Source organism: Spinacia oleracea, chromosome 1 (assembly GCF_020520425.1).
Source record: "Spinacia oleracea cultivar Varoflay chromosome 1, BTI_SOV_V1, whole genome shotgun sequence".
NCBI classification, from domain to species: Eukaryota; Viridiplantae; Streptophyta; class Magnoliopsida; order Caryophyllales; family Amaranthaceae; genus Spinacia; species Spinacia oleracea.
In genome coordinates, this window is record NC_079487.1 from 30,418,818 (window position 1) to 30,435,447 (window position 16,630).

Consider the following 16,630-nt stretch of genomic DNA (forward strand, 5'->3'; position numbering starts at 1 on the left):
TTCCTTGTGCGCCATGAACCTCGTAGTGAACAAAGTTTGTAGTTCGTTAAAAGAGGCAATTGATCCTGGGGGCAGCCGTTCGAACCATTTAGACGCTACTCCTTTGAGCGTGGCTGGGAAGTATTTGCACCAAGTGGCTTCATTGGTTCCCTGAACATACATGTGATGGCGGTATGCGACAAGGTGATATCGGGATCGGTGGTCCCGTTATAAGCTTCAATTGTAGGAGTTTTTACCTTGGGTTCCTTCGGGGCGTTCATGATCTCGTCAGAGAAAGGGGTACTCATGTGCCTTAACGTCAGATTGTTGAGCCCTTGCTGAATATGATAGGTTGGTTCACGGCGGTTGGATAGCAGGCGGGGGCGCATGCTTACCCTATGGGGCGTCATCTGGGTCGGTCCACGTGTAGTGGGATAAAATAGCGGATCTTCCATCACAGGAGTGGACCCGGTGTCTGATAGTTCAGATTCAGCCTCATAATGTTCTTGACGCCTTGAGGCTGGCCGTAAGACGGCTGGTGGGCTTCCCCTAGACGATGGTCGTATGACCGGGTCCCTTCGAGGTAAGAAGGTGGGGGGGTCATGGCCGTTTCCCGAGTGCTCAGGCACAGGGCTGACTCCCCTGCTTGCTTGTGGACGAGAACCTGAGCGGCATTCTGCTTATCCGATTGACGCCTAGACTGAGGGGCCTCTGTGGAGCCGTCCTCTCAGCGCAGTAGATTAGCATATTTTTCCGAATTTCATCTTGCAATGTAGTGCTCATCTGTTGTCGAAAGGTCTGATTCATTTGCTGTTGGAATCCCGTTAAGATCTCGCGTAGGGAGCCCACCGAGACTGGCAAATCTAGATTCTCGTCTAACACGGCGTCTCGGGCGCTGGGGCTTAGATGGCCGCCTGGCGGAGACGCCTCGGTTATTGGTTCTTCTTCAACAACCACCTCAGCCTGCATCCGTCGCGGTGTGTTCCCTGCATTTGCGATTCGATTGGCTTCTTCAATGTGCCGTCTCTCTTCTTCTCCACCAGCGTACTCTCTGTCAGAGTGTAGTTCGGCCATGACACTTTACCTCCCCACAGACGGCGCCAAATGTTGTGGGATCTTTTACGGTGCTGACGTGGCACGCGTTCCTCGGAGGTATCAAGTATGACCTGGCACGAACTTCTGGCAACCTGCAAAACAAGAATATTCCCGTAGGAATATTCCCTCCGATGCTTAAGTAAGTATAAGCTAGAGAGATAAATAATTTGTAGAGAGAAGGCAGAGCAAAGGTAAGTTTAGGTTGGTGGGAATGAATTGAATTCCTTTTACCTAGGGATCTGCACTATTTATAGTGCTAGGATTTCTCGGGAACTGGTCCTGCATGATTGGGTGTTATGCAAGATAAGGACACGTGTCCTGCTAAGTTTTTTGGAGGCTTGGTTTGGACCAAGTGGGCCTCTTAATTGTTTGGGCCTTGGCCCTGTGAAGTTGAGAAAAGCCCGTTGGCGGGCTTTTGGGCCTTCTTTATGGGCTTTAATAGTTCAATCAGGTGGCATTCTTTTAGGCCACATCAGAACTTATCTGAACTTATCAAAACTTATTTTAGTTATAAATTATACTTGGTCAACCCTTATTTTTCTTGAACATATCTTAGCTGAACTTATCTGAATTTAACTGAACTTATCTGAACTTATTTTTCCCGAAATAAGTGGAAATAAGGTGAACAAAACATAGCCTTAATTCCTCAATTTTTAAGATGCAACTCTTTGATTTTTGTACTATCTAATCTATTCACACATCTCTCTACTTGTTCTGTTTTTTTTGGTGATTATTAATACTATAGGATGAACATAGTCATATACAGAACACCCCGTAATGTTTTTGGATTAGTATAAATACTTGCACAAAGTTGTCATTTAAAAAAAATAATTTTTACTTATTTGATAGTTTAAGATATTAACAGTTGTTACTTATTAACAGTCCTGAAAATAAAATTGGTTAATCTAAAAACATGGAAGAAGTAGTAAACAAGAAAATCAATGTGCAACTAACACATGGTCCTCTCTACTTAAAAAAGCTCCACCAAATATTTTAGGCTAAACAATTGAATTATATTTTGGTTAATTTTTAACAACATCTGTATACGTATTACTATATTAAAATAGAGGCAAATGGATGTGGAGCTGACAAAATGATGTTCTCTAATGTGCCTCTCTTATAATATAAATAACTATCCTATGATAAAAAATTATTTAATTATTTTACCTACAATATACCTTCTAATTACTTATGATAATAATCGATTATACTACAAAATGAAGGAAATAATGCCCTTGGTCCAAGTATGCATTTAATGATAAGTCTAATAAATGCGGTTCAGAAGTGCATAGATGATATTAATCCACAGCTTACGCTTGACTGAACTCGTAGGGTCACACAAATAGTACGTAAACGGATCAAGTGTTTAATGGCAATAAATACTCCATCTATGAATATTCGGAATCGACGGATCTTGGTTTCAGTGGGAGCTGAGATCGTCAAAGGCAAATAGTGAATACTCCGGAAACGATGATGTTGCCGGAAACGGAAATATGGATCGTATCGGAAATATAAATATTATCCAAGTCGTAGATGTTGCCAGAAACGGAAACATGGTACGTATCAGAAAATATTATCGGAAATGGAAATATTGCCAGAATCGGAAATATTGCCGAAAACGGAAATATTGTCAGAATCGGAAATATTATCGAAATCGGAAAATACTTCCGGAAACGGAAACATTAAATATTCGTTCGAAACGGAAATTAATTCCGGAATCGAAAATGTTAAATATTGTTCGTATCGGAAATGAATTCCTGAATCGGGAAATTAATTGGAAGCGCGTCCTACGAATTAACATCAGACGAGCTTGCTAGACGAAGGCCCAACACGAAGCCAGGCCCGCGTCCAGCAAGCCCGCGCACCACACAAACAGCCAAGGCCACGCTAGGCCCAGTGCAAGGCCATGCCCACCAGGTCGTGGCTGCAAGCATGGCTGCGAGCAGGCTACGAGCAGTGGGCTGCGAAGCTCGCGTGGGCTTCTTAGCTCGCGTGGGATGAGCGGCTGCGCGGGCATGGCCTACGCGCATGCGGGTCATGCTCGTGTAGTGTTTGTGCTTCCGTACGAAACCTAAATCGTGTAGGATTCGTTTAATGATTAAATTCCTATTCCTAATGGATAAATTAATTAATAAGAGTTTTAATTATATTCTAGTTAATTAATTCGTATCCTAGTAGGATTCGATTACGTTTTCCATAGCCTATAAATATGTGATCAATGCTCACAATTTATAATGAGTTTTAAGTATTCAAAAAGAGAATTTTGAGAAAAAATTCAGTCATCTATTTTTCCCATATTGCCGAAAATAATAGTACCTTAAGGGCGATTCTAGTTAGTCAATCTTAAGGCGGATCCGGACGTGCTGTGGACTTTCTACGGAGGGACGACACTTGGAGTCCTAAAGACTTGTTCTTGTTCGGTTCGGGCGCAGCAAGGGAGGGCACGCTACAAAGAGTATGCATCCTAATTATGCTAATTGTTATGTGGCAATTAATTTGGAATCCTGGCTTTTATGGTTTTTCCGCATGATTTATATTCATTTATATGTATCATAACCTAACAATGGTATCACGAGCCTCTAATTAATTCCATAATAATTGCTTAACATGGTTAAATTTTTCAAATTTGCAAAGAATTAAAGGGGTGATTAATTTTCGTAATTGTAATTAATTGCAAATTTGCGTTTATTTAATTATATGTACGCAGTTTTTCGACAGTTTCTTCGTTACTCAACGAAATCGAGTGATTTTTGTGTCAATTCCGCATGTAAAAGGCATTCTAAAATTTTGACAAAAACATTATTTTTCGGCCGAACCCATATTTCCCAAATTCGAAGCCTAACTATGACCTTTCGGAGGTTTTAGTTTTTCGAATGCAAAATTTGTGATTTTAAGATGTTAAATTTAAATATTTGCGATTCTTGTTGTTAAATCTTGAGTTTTGATTGACCTACTGTATATGTTTAACAATTTTGAATGCCTAAGCTTGTTAATTATACAACCTAATTTGTAATTGTAATTAATTTGTTGAAATTCAAATAATTTAGAATTGATTTGATTTTCATAATTAATTAACGATTTAATTGCGCTATGATTAAAAACCACCATAAAAATTGTTAATTTATGATAAATTTTAAATTTTTATGACCTAGATGTAAATCCATGATAATCGGAAATTAATTGATTAATAAATTTTCAATTTTTCGCCCTAAAATTATGAAATTAATATGATTTATTAATTTGTCATTAATTTGGAAATTAAAAAGTTTTAATTTTTATGAAATACGCTCATGATTGTTGCACGCACAAAGCAAAGGACGCTACGTGTGTTACCCTTAAGGGGTGTTGTATAGTGAGGGCACGCGACGACGAGCAAGGGAGCTCGTCGCCCGTGCGGTACGAATGCAACGAGCAACAAGCTGGGGCACGCACGCAAAGCAATGGAGCTGGTCGTGTGGGGATCAATGGGCGACGGGGCGAGAGGCAAGTGCAGCGAGCAAGCTAAGGCAAGCACGCGTGGGGAGCGATGGATGCTGCGCCACAACGTGCGTTGCCTCGCCCAGCAAGCACGCCAAGGCAACGACATGCACGGCAGCGTGCCAATGCAATGGGCGAGTGGGCTGCGCGCAAGCGTGGCTTGTTGGGCCTGCTGCATTGGTGCGTTGTTGCTTGGGCTTTGCGGTACGATCAATCGAGTGACAAGGGGTTTGTTTCTTGTTGGACTTGACGAGGCATGGGCGCAAGCCCATGGCCTTGTCTTGACCCAATTGGTTCGTTTTAATTTTAATTTTGAATTTTTTCAGTTCGGAAACGATTTTAATTAATTTTAAAATTCATAATTTAAATTGTTTTCTCGGAATTTAATTTTGAATAATCTAATTATTATAAATTCTAATTTATACTAATTATTTTACTAAAATTAAAACCTTGAATTAATTTAAATTCATTCATTTAATTCAACTGAAAATAAATTAAAAGGATTCAATTATAAATTTATATGAGCTTTAAATTTTAATTAAATTTGTATGTCTCCGGTTAGACTAGGAAATATATTTTTATGTTTAAAATTAGTAAAGCATGTAAATTTATTGGTTTAAGTGGGAGAGTTTTAGTCATAAACTCTTGATTAGGTCTACATTCCTTTAAGGTTAAAATAACTTAATTAGAATTAATAAGGATTGAATATTTGGTAGATTATTGGAAGCCTTGATTAATTGCTGCAAATATTTATGTGATGCATAACATGTTCTACTAACCAGCTATGTGGGCCATTCATGTTAATGAATGGGTGAATGGTATATATTGTATATGTACTGTTTTGCAGGTTATTGGAAAGTGACTAGTATGGCCCAAATAGGATTGAAAATATGGTCTGCGTACCATTAATTTGAATGTAATATTGGTCTAAAGTACCAAATTTTATTGCTTTTAAATATGGTCTGCGTACCATCAAATAGTTGTAATTAGTTTAATTATAGCTTATCCTATTTGAATAAAATGGCGCCTCCCATGGAGAATTCAAGACGGAGTTTCCAATCCATTTTCAAGACGGACTTTGAAGTTGAAGCTTAAAGATGAAGTCGGGCCATACTAGATCACATTTATATCTTATGCATGTTTTAAGTTATTCATTGCTTTAAATATGTCTTAATTATGCATGAGATTATGGCTTGATTATGTTGCATGATTAAGGATTTTAGTTCACTTAAAATCTAACCTACATAGTAAGAGCCTTAAGTTCCAAACTTAAAAATTGAGTTAAAAGGTGCCATGCCAAAATAACACTTACTTAGTTAACCTTTACATCAATTATAGTAATAGTTTTCCGCCATAGCGAGGTGTTACTTATTGATTCTATAGGGGTAAGGTACACAAATAATTGTGAGTACATGTTAGTTTTGGTGAAACTCAACGATATAAGTAAGGAGTCCTTTTATGTCGTGGAAAATGCGATAGGTTTACCTAATAAGTTCTTAGACGTACCTATCAACCAAGAATAGTTTCTAGACTATTAGCAAAGGCTTTGCTTACCTAAAATATTTTAGAATTGAGTCTAAATACATAATGTGCTTAATTCTTCAATGATTTAAGGATCTTGGAATCATTTTATTCACACCTGCCGGAACACATAACTTGAATAAAATGCTTAATAAATGATAAATTATGCATGTATGCTAGAATTTAAGTTTATTAAGAGAAACCGTGAATGGTTATTTATTTGTTTATTCTTTTTCAATTGTAGTTTTAACTATGGCAAACAACAATTCATTCAACATCCGATCAATTCTCGAAAAGGAGAAGTTGAACGGGAAAAACTTCCTTGACTGGCAAAGGAACTTGCAAATAGTTCTTATGCAGGAAAAAAAGGAGTATGTCCTGGAAGAGGCGATGCCCGAAGCCGCTGGCGACGGTGTCACTCAGGCAGCCCTCAATCGTTGGATTGATGCCAACAAGGATGCGAAATGTCTAATGCTTGCAACCATGAGTGCAGATCTACATAAAACCTTCATCAACTCAGATGCTTTCACGATCATTAGTGAGTTAAAGAACATGTTCCAAGATCTGGCTCGAGTCGAAAGATTCGAGACTCATAGACAAATTCTTGAGACCAAGCTTAAGAAAGGCGAGCCCGTAAGTCCACATGTGCTTAAAATGATTGGACTCATTGAGAATATGAGTCAGCTGGATCAACAATTCTATCAGGAAATGGTTGTAGACACCATCCTCCATTCTCTTCATAGCGGGTATGATCAGTTCAAGCTGAACTACAGTATGAATAGTCTGGACAAAACGCTCACTGAGCTTCACGGTATGCTGAAGACCGCTAAAAAGACCCTCAAAAGTGATAAGAAAGATGTGCTTATGGTGCGTGGGGGCAAATTCAAGAAATCTGGCAAGAAGAGGAATGCTAAGAAAGGTGGCAACAAGGCCAGCCAGACTAAGCAAATTGGCGGCACCAAATCTGAAAAGAAGAAGGTGAGCCAACCCACTTCTGAATCTGAATGCTTCTACTGCAAGAACAAGGGGCATTGGAAGAGAGATTGCTTGAAGCTTAAGGAAGATCAGAAGAACGGAACAGTCGTTCCATCTTCAGGTATTTTTGTTATAGACTGTGTACTTGCTATTTCAACTTCTTGGGTATTAGATACAAGTTGTGGCTCACACTTATGTTCCAATTCGCAAGGACTAAGAAGAAGTAGAAGGTTAAGCAAGGGTGAAGTCGACCTACGAGTGGGAAATGGAGCACGGATTGCTGCATTAGCTGTAGGAACTTATGTTCCAATTCGCAGGGACTAAGAAGAAGTAGAAGGTTAAGCAAGGGTGAAGTCGACCTACGAGTGGGAAATGGAGCACGGATTGCTGCATTCGCTGTAGGAACTTATTATTTGTCGTTGCCCTCTGGGCTAGTTTTGGAACTGGAAGATGGTTTCCATGTTCCAAGTCTTACTAAAAACATCATATCTGTTTCTTGCTTAGATGCTAAGGGATTTTCCTTTTCAATAAAATACAATAGTTGTTTGTTTTATTTTAAAGAGATGTTTTATGGATCTGCTAGATTAGTCAATGGACTTTATTTATTAGATCGCGACAAACAAGTTTATAACATAAATACCAAAGAGGCCAAAAAGGATGATTCAGATCTCCCCTATCTGTGGCATTGTCGATTAGGCCATATTAACTTGAAACACATAGAAAGACTTCAAAAAGAAGGAATTCTAGAACCATTTGACTTAGAGGATTATGGTAAGTGCGAATCATGTTTACTTGGCAAAATGACAAAGCAACCTTTCTCTAAAGTTGGAGAAAGAGCAACTGAACTATTGGGCTTAATCCATACAGATGTATGTGGACCAATGAGTACAAATGCTAGAGGTGGTTTCAGCAACTTTATCACTTTCACTGATGACTTCAGTAGATATGGTTATGTCTACCTAATGAAGCATAAGTCTGAATCCTTTGAAAAATTCAAGGAATTTCAGAGTGAAGTAGAGAATCAATTAGGCAAGAAGATTAAGGCATTGCGGTCTGATAGAGGCGGTGAATATCTGAGCTATGAATTTGATGACCATCTGAAAGAATGTGGAATTCTATCAGAGTTGACTCCTCCCGGAACACCTCAATGGAACGGTGTGTCATAACGGAGGAATAAAACCTTGCTAGACATGATTAGATCAATGATGGGTCAGGCCGAACTTCCAATAGAATTTTGGGGACATGCACTAAACACAGCTGCACTCACTATAAATAGAGCTCCGTCTAAAGCTGTCGAAAAGACTACATATGAGTTATGGTTTGGAAAGCCTCCAAATGTGTCTTTTCTTAAGATTTGGGGTTGTGAAGTATACATCAAACGATTAATTTCAGACAAACTTCATCCAAAATCTGACAAATGTATCCTGGTGGGCTATCCAAAGGAAACAAAGGGGTATTACTTCTACAATACATCTGAGAACAAGGTGTTTGTTGCTCGAGATGGTATCTTTTTGGAAAGAGATCACATTTCCAAAATGACAAGTGGGAGAAAAGTAGACCTCGGAGAAATTTGAGTCGAACAACAAACTCTAGAGAATGCTCAAGATGACATTCAGGATGAAACTCAGAGATCTTTAGAAGAATATGGTGAGAATCAAGGACCATCTAGAAATGTAACCCCGCGTAGATCGCAGAGATATAGATCTCAACCGGAAAGGTACTTAGGTATTTTGACGAACGAGAGCTATGAAGTTCTATTACTTGAAAGTGATGAACCTGCGACTTACAAACAAGCTATGACGAGCCCTAGCTCCAAGCAATGGCAAGAATCCATGCAATCTGAATTAGACTCCATGTCTGAAAACCAAGTTTAGGATTTGGTCGATTTGTCAGATGGCTACCAAGCCATAGGAAACAAATGGGTTTTCAAACTGAAAAAGGACAAGGATGGGAAACTAGAAGTGTTCAAAGCTAGATTGGTTGCTAAAGGTTACATGCAAGTCCACGGTGTGGATTACGATGAAACCTTTTCACCAGTTGCACTGCTAAAGTCTATTCGGATAATGTTAGCAATCGCTGCATATTACGATTACGAAATATGGCAGATGGATGTCAAAACCGCTTTCTTAAACGACGTTTTAACAGAAACTGTGTTTATGACACAGGCTGAGGGTTTTGAGGATCCAAAGAATTCTAAAAAGGTATGCAAGCTTAAGAAATCAATCTACGGATTGAAGCAAGCATCAAGGAGCTGGAATATACGTTTTGATGAAGCAGTTAGTGAATTTGGTTTCATCAAGAACGCAGACGAATCTTGTGTATACAAGAAGGTCAGTAGGAGCAAAATTTCTTTTCTAGTATTATATGTCGACGACATATTACTTATCGGAAATGACATTCCTATGTTGAACTCTGTCAAGATTTGGCTTGGGAAATGTTTTTCGATGAAGGATCTAGGAGAAGCACAGTACATACTGGACATCAAGATTTACAGAGATAGATCTAAAAAGATGATTGGACTCAGTCAAAGCACTTATATCAATTAGGTGCTTGAAAGGTTCAATATGGCAGACTCCAAGCGAGGCTACCTACCCATGTCTCATGGAATGACTCTAAGCAAGACTCAGTGCCCAAAAACACTTAGACGAATGAGTGGGATTCCATATGTATCACTGATTGGTTCAATAAAGTATGCTATGATATGTACACGCCCGGATGTTGCGTACGCACTCACTGCAACGAGCAGATACCAGTCAGACCCAGGAGTAGGGATGGAAATGGGTGGGATTTGGGTCGGGTGGAGCATCACCCGCATCCATCACCCGCTTCCATCTGCTCCACCCGGTCCATCCGTCACCCGCTTTACTCATCACCCGTATTCCGTCCATCCATCACCCGCGGGTGAACCGGGTGGATCGGGTGATATTCGGGTGAAAATTATTAACTATTAAAAATCACCATCTAATAATATGCATAATAATTAACGAAAAGAAAAAGGTTACATACCTTCACTTATTTCCAAAACATATACTCCGTAATTAGTTCTTATCACGCATAACTTATAACAAAAAAAGAAAATTAAATAAGCTCTAACTTTATACATATTGAATTTATACACATTTTATGTTTAAATATTAATATAAATAATATATTTAAAATAAATGGGTGACGGATCGGGTGATAAACGGGTAATGGATCGGGTGATGGATAAAAAAACATCACCCGCATCCGACCCGCATCCATCACCCGCCTTACCCATCACCCGCTTTTCATCCATTTAATTCGGGTTTTCACCCATTTAATTATAGCGGGTGACCGGATTAATGGATCATCCACTGGATATTTTCATCCCTACCCAGGAGAGGCACATTAAACTGCTGCCAAGAATATTCTGAAGTACCTGAAAAGGCACAAAGATGATTTCCCGGTCTATGGTGGAGATGATGAATTAATTGTCAAAGGCTATACGGACGCAAGTTTCCAAACCGACAAAGATGGTTTTAGATCACAGTCTGCGTTTGTCTTCTGCCTCAACGGAGGAGCAGTAAGCTGGAAAAGTGCTAAGCAAAGCACCATTGAGGATTCTACTACTGAAGCGGAGTACATTGCTGCGCATGAAGCAGCAAAGGAAGCTATATGGCTAAGGAAGTTCATAGGTGAACTTGGTGTAGTCCCCTCCATTAAAGGACCAATAGCTCTATATTGTGATAATAACGGAGCTATTGCACAGGCAAAGGAGCCTAGACACCACCAGAGATTCAAGCATGTACTTCGTAGATTTCACCTTCTACGAGAGTTCGTTGAAAGAAAAAAGTCGAGATAAGCAAGATTGGAACGCTCAACAACATCTCAGATCCATTAACTAAACCTCTGCCGCAAGCGAAGCACAACTCGCACACTGCAGCTATGGAAATCAAGCATGTTGGAGAATGGCTTTGATGTCCTTATTTAATATTTTAAAGTCTTAGAGTTTAATACTTTGTAAAACGTTATTGGTTAACCATTCATATAAATGAATAGAATTCATTTTTCCATTTAATTTGTGGTTTATTAAATGATGAGTCCCTTCAATTTGACGAAATATTCAAGATAGACTGTCAAGACCAGTCCTGTGACTAAGAAATGTCTATCAAGTGAACTTGAATGTCAAAAGTTGAAAATGGTCCCTGGTCGGAGTTTTCTATAAAGATGGACGCATAGAAAACGCTAGACGACTAGAATGCAAGATGACTAGTAGTTCTGTTTCTTGAACTATGTGGAGATGGCAAAGCGCAATCATTTGCATAGATACTTACTTTGGGAAGACTAGTATCAGACATACCTATGAAACTTTACTGTAAGAGATAAAAATCTGTCATAAGTAAATTTCATTAAAATTATTAGACACTAATCCTCAATACCTGAGTGATTTGAGATTACTGGTTTGAGAACTGCTTACTTTGACGTTGTCAACCGTCGCACCGTAAAAGGAGGCAATAACGACAACTCTCGGGTAATCACCTATCAAACGAAGTCTAATCTCAAGATCGCAAGATTGGGATTGTCCTCCCACAAAACGGGATGAGATGCTGAAAGTTGTACAAGGCCACTCGGAGAGCTAGAAACTGTAAAATGCATGGCCGTGCTCAGATGAATCATACGCTATGATTATCTGTTTATTTGATCAGTTGAACTTTGAAACCGAGAAATATCTCTGGACATAATAAGGATGACAACTCTTACCTTATGTTCATGAGCAAGCATCAAGCGACAAAGGAATTAGGAAATGAGTTGGAGACTGGAGGAAATAATGCCCTTGGTCCAAGTATGCATTCAATGATAAGTCTAATAAATGCGGTTCAGTATTAATTAATTATACAAGTTAATAATTCAGTGAGATCAAGTGAACTGTATGCCTAGCTAGAGGTCGCTTCAGTTCAAGTGGAATTAATAATATTAATCCACAGCTTACTCTTGACTGAACCCGTAGGGTCACACAAATAGTACGTGAACGGATCAAGTATTTAAGTGAATTAAATACTCCATTATGGATATTCGGAATCGACGGATCTCGGTTCCAGTGGGAGCTGAAATCGTCAAAAAGGCAAATTATGAATACTCAGGAAACGATGATATTGCCGGAAACGGAAATATGGATCGTATCGGAAATATAAATATTATCCAAGTCGTAGATGTTGCCGGAAACGGAAACATGGTACATATCGGAAAATATTATCGGAAATGGAAATAATGTCGGAATCGGAAATATTGCCGGAAACGGAAATATTATCGGAATCAGAAAATAATTCCGGAATGGGAAATATTAAATATTTGTTCGAAACTGAAATTAATTCCGGAAACGGAAATAGTAAATATTGTTCGAATCGGAAATGAATTCCGGAATCGGAAAATTAATCGGAAGCGCGTCGTACGAAATAAACATCGGACGAGCTTGCTAGACGCAAGGCCCAGCACGAAGCCAGGCCTGCGCCTAGCAAAGCCCGCGCGCAGCAAGGCGGCAAGGCAGCCCGCCAGCACCGCAAGGCCCAGCCAAGCAAAGCGCAAGGCCAGGCCCAGCGAGGCCAGCAGAGCGCGCGCCCTTCGTGGGTTGCGAGCAGTTGCTGGGCCGAGCTCTCTCCGTGCGCGCGCGCCCAGCGCCCCTCGTGGGTTGTGCGTGCGTGTGTGCGTTGAGTTCGTGCATGCATCGAATCCTTAAGCGATCAGGATTGGATTAAAGATTAATTTCCTAAAACTACTAGAGTTAGTTGTTGAATTAAATATTAACTTAATAGTTTTAATTGATATCTAATTCTAATAAGATTAGATTAATAGAATCCTAGTAATTCACAATTTACAATTTATAAATAGGTGATGGCATTCACAATTTATAATCAATCAATTCAAGTATTCAAATAGTTTTAAGGTTAAAACTAAAGTTAATAATTTGCCACAAATTATATTCGAATAACTTAAAACCTTAGGTTGAATTCTAGTTAATTAAATCTAAGGCGGATCCGAACGTGCTGTGGACTATTTACGGAGGGACTACACTTGGAGTCTTAAACTTGTTCTTGTTCGGTTCGGGAGCAGCTAGGGAGGGCACGCTACATAAGTATGTATCCTAAATTATGCTAATTGTTATGTGGCAATTAATTTGGATTCCTGGCTTTATGGTTTTTCCGCATGAAATATATATGCTTTATATTTGTCATAACCTAACATTATCCTCATAATACTTTTATAAAACTAATATAACTATGTTCTATATTAATATTCAAAAGTGACTTACATAACTTAGTAGAAAATTCTTACTTGAACTTAGTACAAATTAAGCTTAAACTAGGCGATCCCTAATAAGACGAAATCCTTGCCACTATTCGCATCTGTCGCCCCGGTCGGCACCTAAAACATAAACAAAACAGTGAGCCGAAGACTCGGTAACGTACTACTCTAGCAACGCAAAATCATTTCAACTCATTTTAGTTACTAAATAGGGAGAATAGAATATCATAAAACATTTAATAAAACATCATATTAGTTTATTCGTAACCTTTTCTTTAATAACATGCTAGTTGTTGGCAAGTATAAACTGGTGGAACGTCTTCCACGATGGGCCGGTGCCCATACGAGCCTGTGCTCAACTGTGGGCCTGTGCCCCTGGGTACATGCATGACCGAAACTGTATCCTGTGAACTGAACTCCTGCTGCCAACAAAACTAGGTCTTTCACTTGTATTTATCATGTTTTAATTAGTTTTATAATTCTCAACCTCTGTACTTCAGTTGAAGTAAAATAATTCTTGAGATCAGGTGATCAATAAAACATAACTGTTTCATAGTTTTCATAAATATCATATAAATATGAAATAGTTTACTTAAAGCATGTTTCTTTCCCGCAAATCATAAAATATGATAAAAATGATTAAATAAAATGTAACGTCGTAATTTTATAATCTCATTTAGAAGGGACTTGCGGGTACTAGCAATAGCCGTTACCTCAAATTCGTGATTGACTAGGCTTTTTCTGTAGCCTTGATTATCGTCCTACCTGAACTCCGAGGGTCGAGATCTTTATGAAAAATAAGTTTTGTCAACCTATTACTTTCTTTTATTAATAATAATAATTCCTAAAGATAAGAATATGGGATTTAACTTAAGTTGCCATCTTAGTAACTAAATTGAAAGTAAACTTTGATATAAAACCCAACATACCTTTTATGATACTAATAATAGTCTAAACACATTTTCTCTAAAAAAAACCCAAAGATAAGAATATATTAACTAGCTAATACGTTTTAACCTTGGAAGCTTAACTTGAAAGTCAACTTTAAGATAATAAATCCAAGATAATAACTACGAAATACTTACTGTTGCAAAGCCGATAAGCAAAGAAAGAGAGAAGGAGAACAGGCTACTGCTGGGTGGGACTTCTGGTCGGAACCCGTAAAAGGAGGTGGTCGGATTTCGGGGCGAAGGTGGCGGCCGGCAGAAAACGACGGTGGTGGTTGCATGGAGGAGAGGGACGCAGGGGAGTTGGGTGTGGGGAGAAGGACGGCGAGAGAGGGGGTGGTGGTGTTGGGTTTTTGTGTGGTGGTGGTGGTGGTTCGAAAGTGAGGAATTTTATGGATTTTAATGATGAAAATTACAATTGATGATTAATCTTATTGGGGTTGTATTTTGGGGAATGAATTATCAGCTACTCCCTCTGAATTTATTTAAGGGATACACTTGCCTTTTCCGGCCGTATTTATTTAAGAGATACACTTGCCATTTTTAGTAACTTATCAACCCCACCATCTAATTAAATAATATATCTACTCCCCACCCCCACCCCCACCCCCACCCTCTAAAATGACATGGTCCCCACTTGTTTTTCTTATTAAAATATCTACTCAACCCCACTTGTTTTATTACTTTATTTCATTCAATTCTTTTTCTTAATACCCGTGCCCGGCCAGGTGTATCTCTTAAATAAATACGGATGGAGTATTTATAGAGGATTGGGTGCTCCATTGATGCCACAAATCAGCTTGTTTGCAGAGACAAATGTAAGAGGTTTGAGTCAAGAAATTGGTGATTAGGACTAGCTAGTCTAGTTTTAGGTAAATAGGTTTGATGAATTAGCAACAAGAATGAATTATAGTAGAGACACATAGAAAATCATGGGTATGAGCTTCATTGATATGGTGACACGGAAGAGGGAGAAGAAGGGGAGTTTGAGAACCTGGTTTTCAATTCCTTTGACTCTAATATGGGCATTTTGGTAATTATATGATGTTAGGTTTTTAATTATCCTTTTCTGAAAATTTGCTAATAAAATTGAGTTTTAGCATAATTTCTAATTAAATCAGAAAACCTGAAAATAATATTTACCATTAAAACATTTAAAAGTTTTAAAATAAAATATTCATTAATCAGGTTAAAGCTTAATTAGAAAGGCTAATTAAAATAATTAGCATAATTAGTCAAGTTTTAAAATCTGGGGTATTACACCCTCACCCCTTAGAAAAAGTTTCATCCTCGAAACTAGAGCTCAGTTGGACTTGGTTTAATGACCACTCATTGGGAACATACACATAAGCAATCAAACATAAACATGGTTAAGATAATATCGTAATAATTCATACTAAGAAAGCTTCGTACATCTTACCATTCTTAAACGAACAATTGGGGGTATTTAGATTTAAATTGATCATCGACTTCCCACGTGGCCTCAGATGTCAAGTGGTTAACCCACAAGACCTTAACCATATGAATCACTTTGTTTCTAAAGCGTTTTCTCTCTACGATCAAGAATTTCAATCGGTTTTTTCCTCGTACGTAAGATCATTCCGCAACGCTAAGGGTTCGTGTGAAATCACATGCATGGCTTGGATCGGGAACATATTTTCTTAACATTGAAACATGAAATACGTTATGCACCTTCTCCAAGTCGGTCGGTAAGGCAAGTCGATATGCTACTTCGGATACTCTCTCTAATATTTCATATGGCCCGATGTATCTTGGGCTTAGTTTCCCGGTTTGACCAAATCTCATTACTCCTTTTGTAGGTGAAATCTTTAAGAACACGTGATCGCCAACTTCAAACTCTAGCGGTCTTCTTTGTTGGACTGCATAACTCTTTTGCCTGCTTTGTGCCGCTTTCATTCTCGATTGGATTAACCGAATCTTGTCGTTGGTTTCCTGAATCAAATCTGGTCCTATGACACGTGCTTCATCGATGTCGCTCCAACACAATGGGGTTCGGCATTTTCTTCCGTAAAGAGCTTCGTATGGGGCCATGCCAATGGTCGCTTGATAATTGTTGTTGTATGAGAATTCCACCATTGGTAAAAACTTTTCCCACGTTCCTTGAAAATCCAAAATACATGCTCTCAGCATATCCTCGACAATCTGATTACTGCATTCTGTTTTCCCATCAATCGCTGGATGAAAGGCGATGATGAATCTAATAAGTTTCGTTCCAAGGGCCTTCTGCAATTCCTTCCAATATGTGGCTTGATATCTCGGATCACGATCAGAAACAATCGAACTAGGCACTCCATGTAATCGCACTATGGTGTTTACATATAATTCGGCAAGTTGGTCCAGACTCCAATTGTCCT

The 16,630-nt window shown here is 38.8% G+C and overlaps 1 long non-coding RNA gene across 1 annotated transcript; it reads right to left on the reverse strand.

Moving 5' to 3' along the window:
- Positions 1 to 13,262: 13,262 nt before the first annotated feature.
- LOC110779623 (uncharacterized) lies at positions 13,263 to 14,739 on the reverse strand. The gene is made up of 2 exons (XR_002531181.2): positions 14,394 to 14,739; positions 13,263 to 13,428 (listed from the first exon to the last, which is right to left on the reverse strand). It is a non-coding gene; the product is annotated as an uncharacterized lncRNA (long non-coding RNA).
- Positions 14,740 to 16,630: the final 1,891 nt, after the last annotated feature.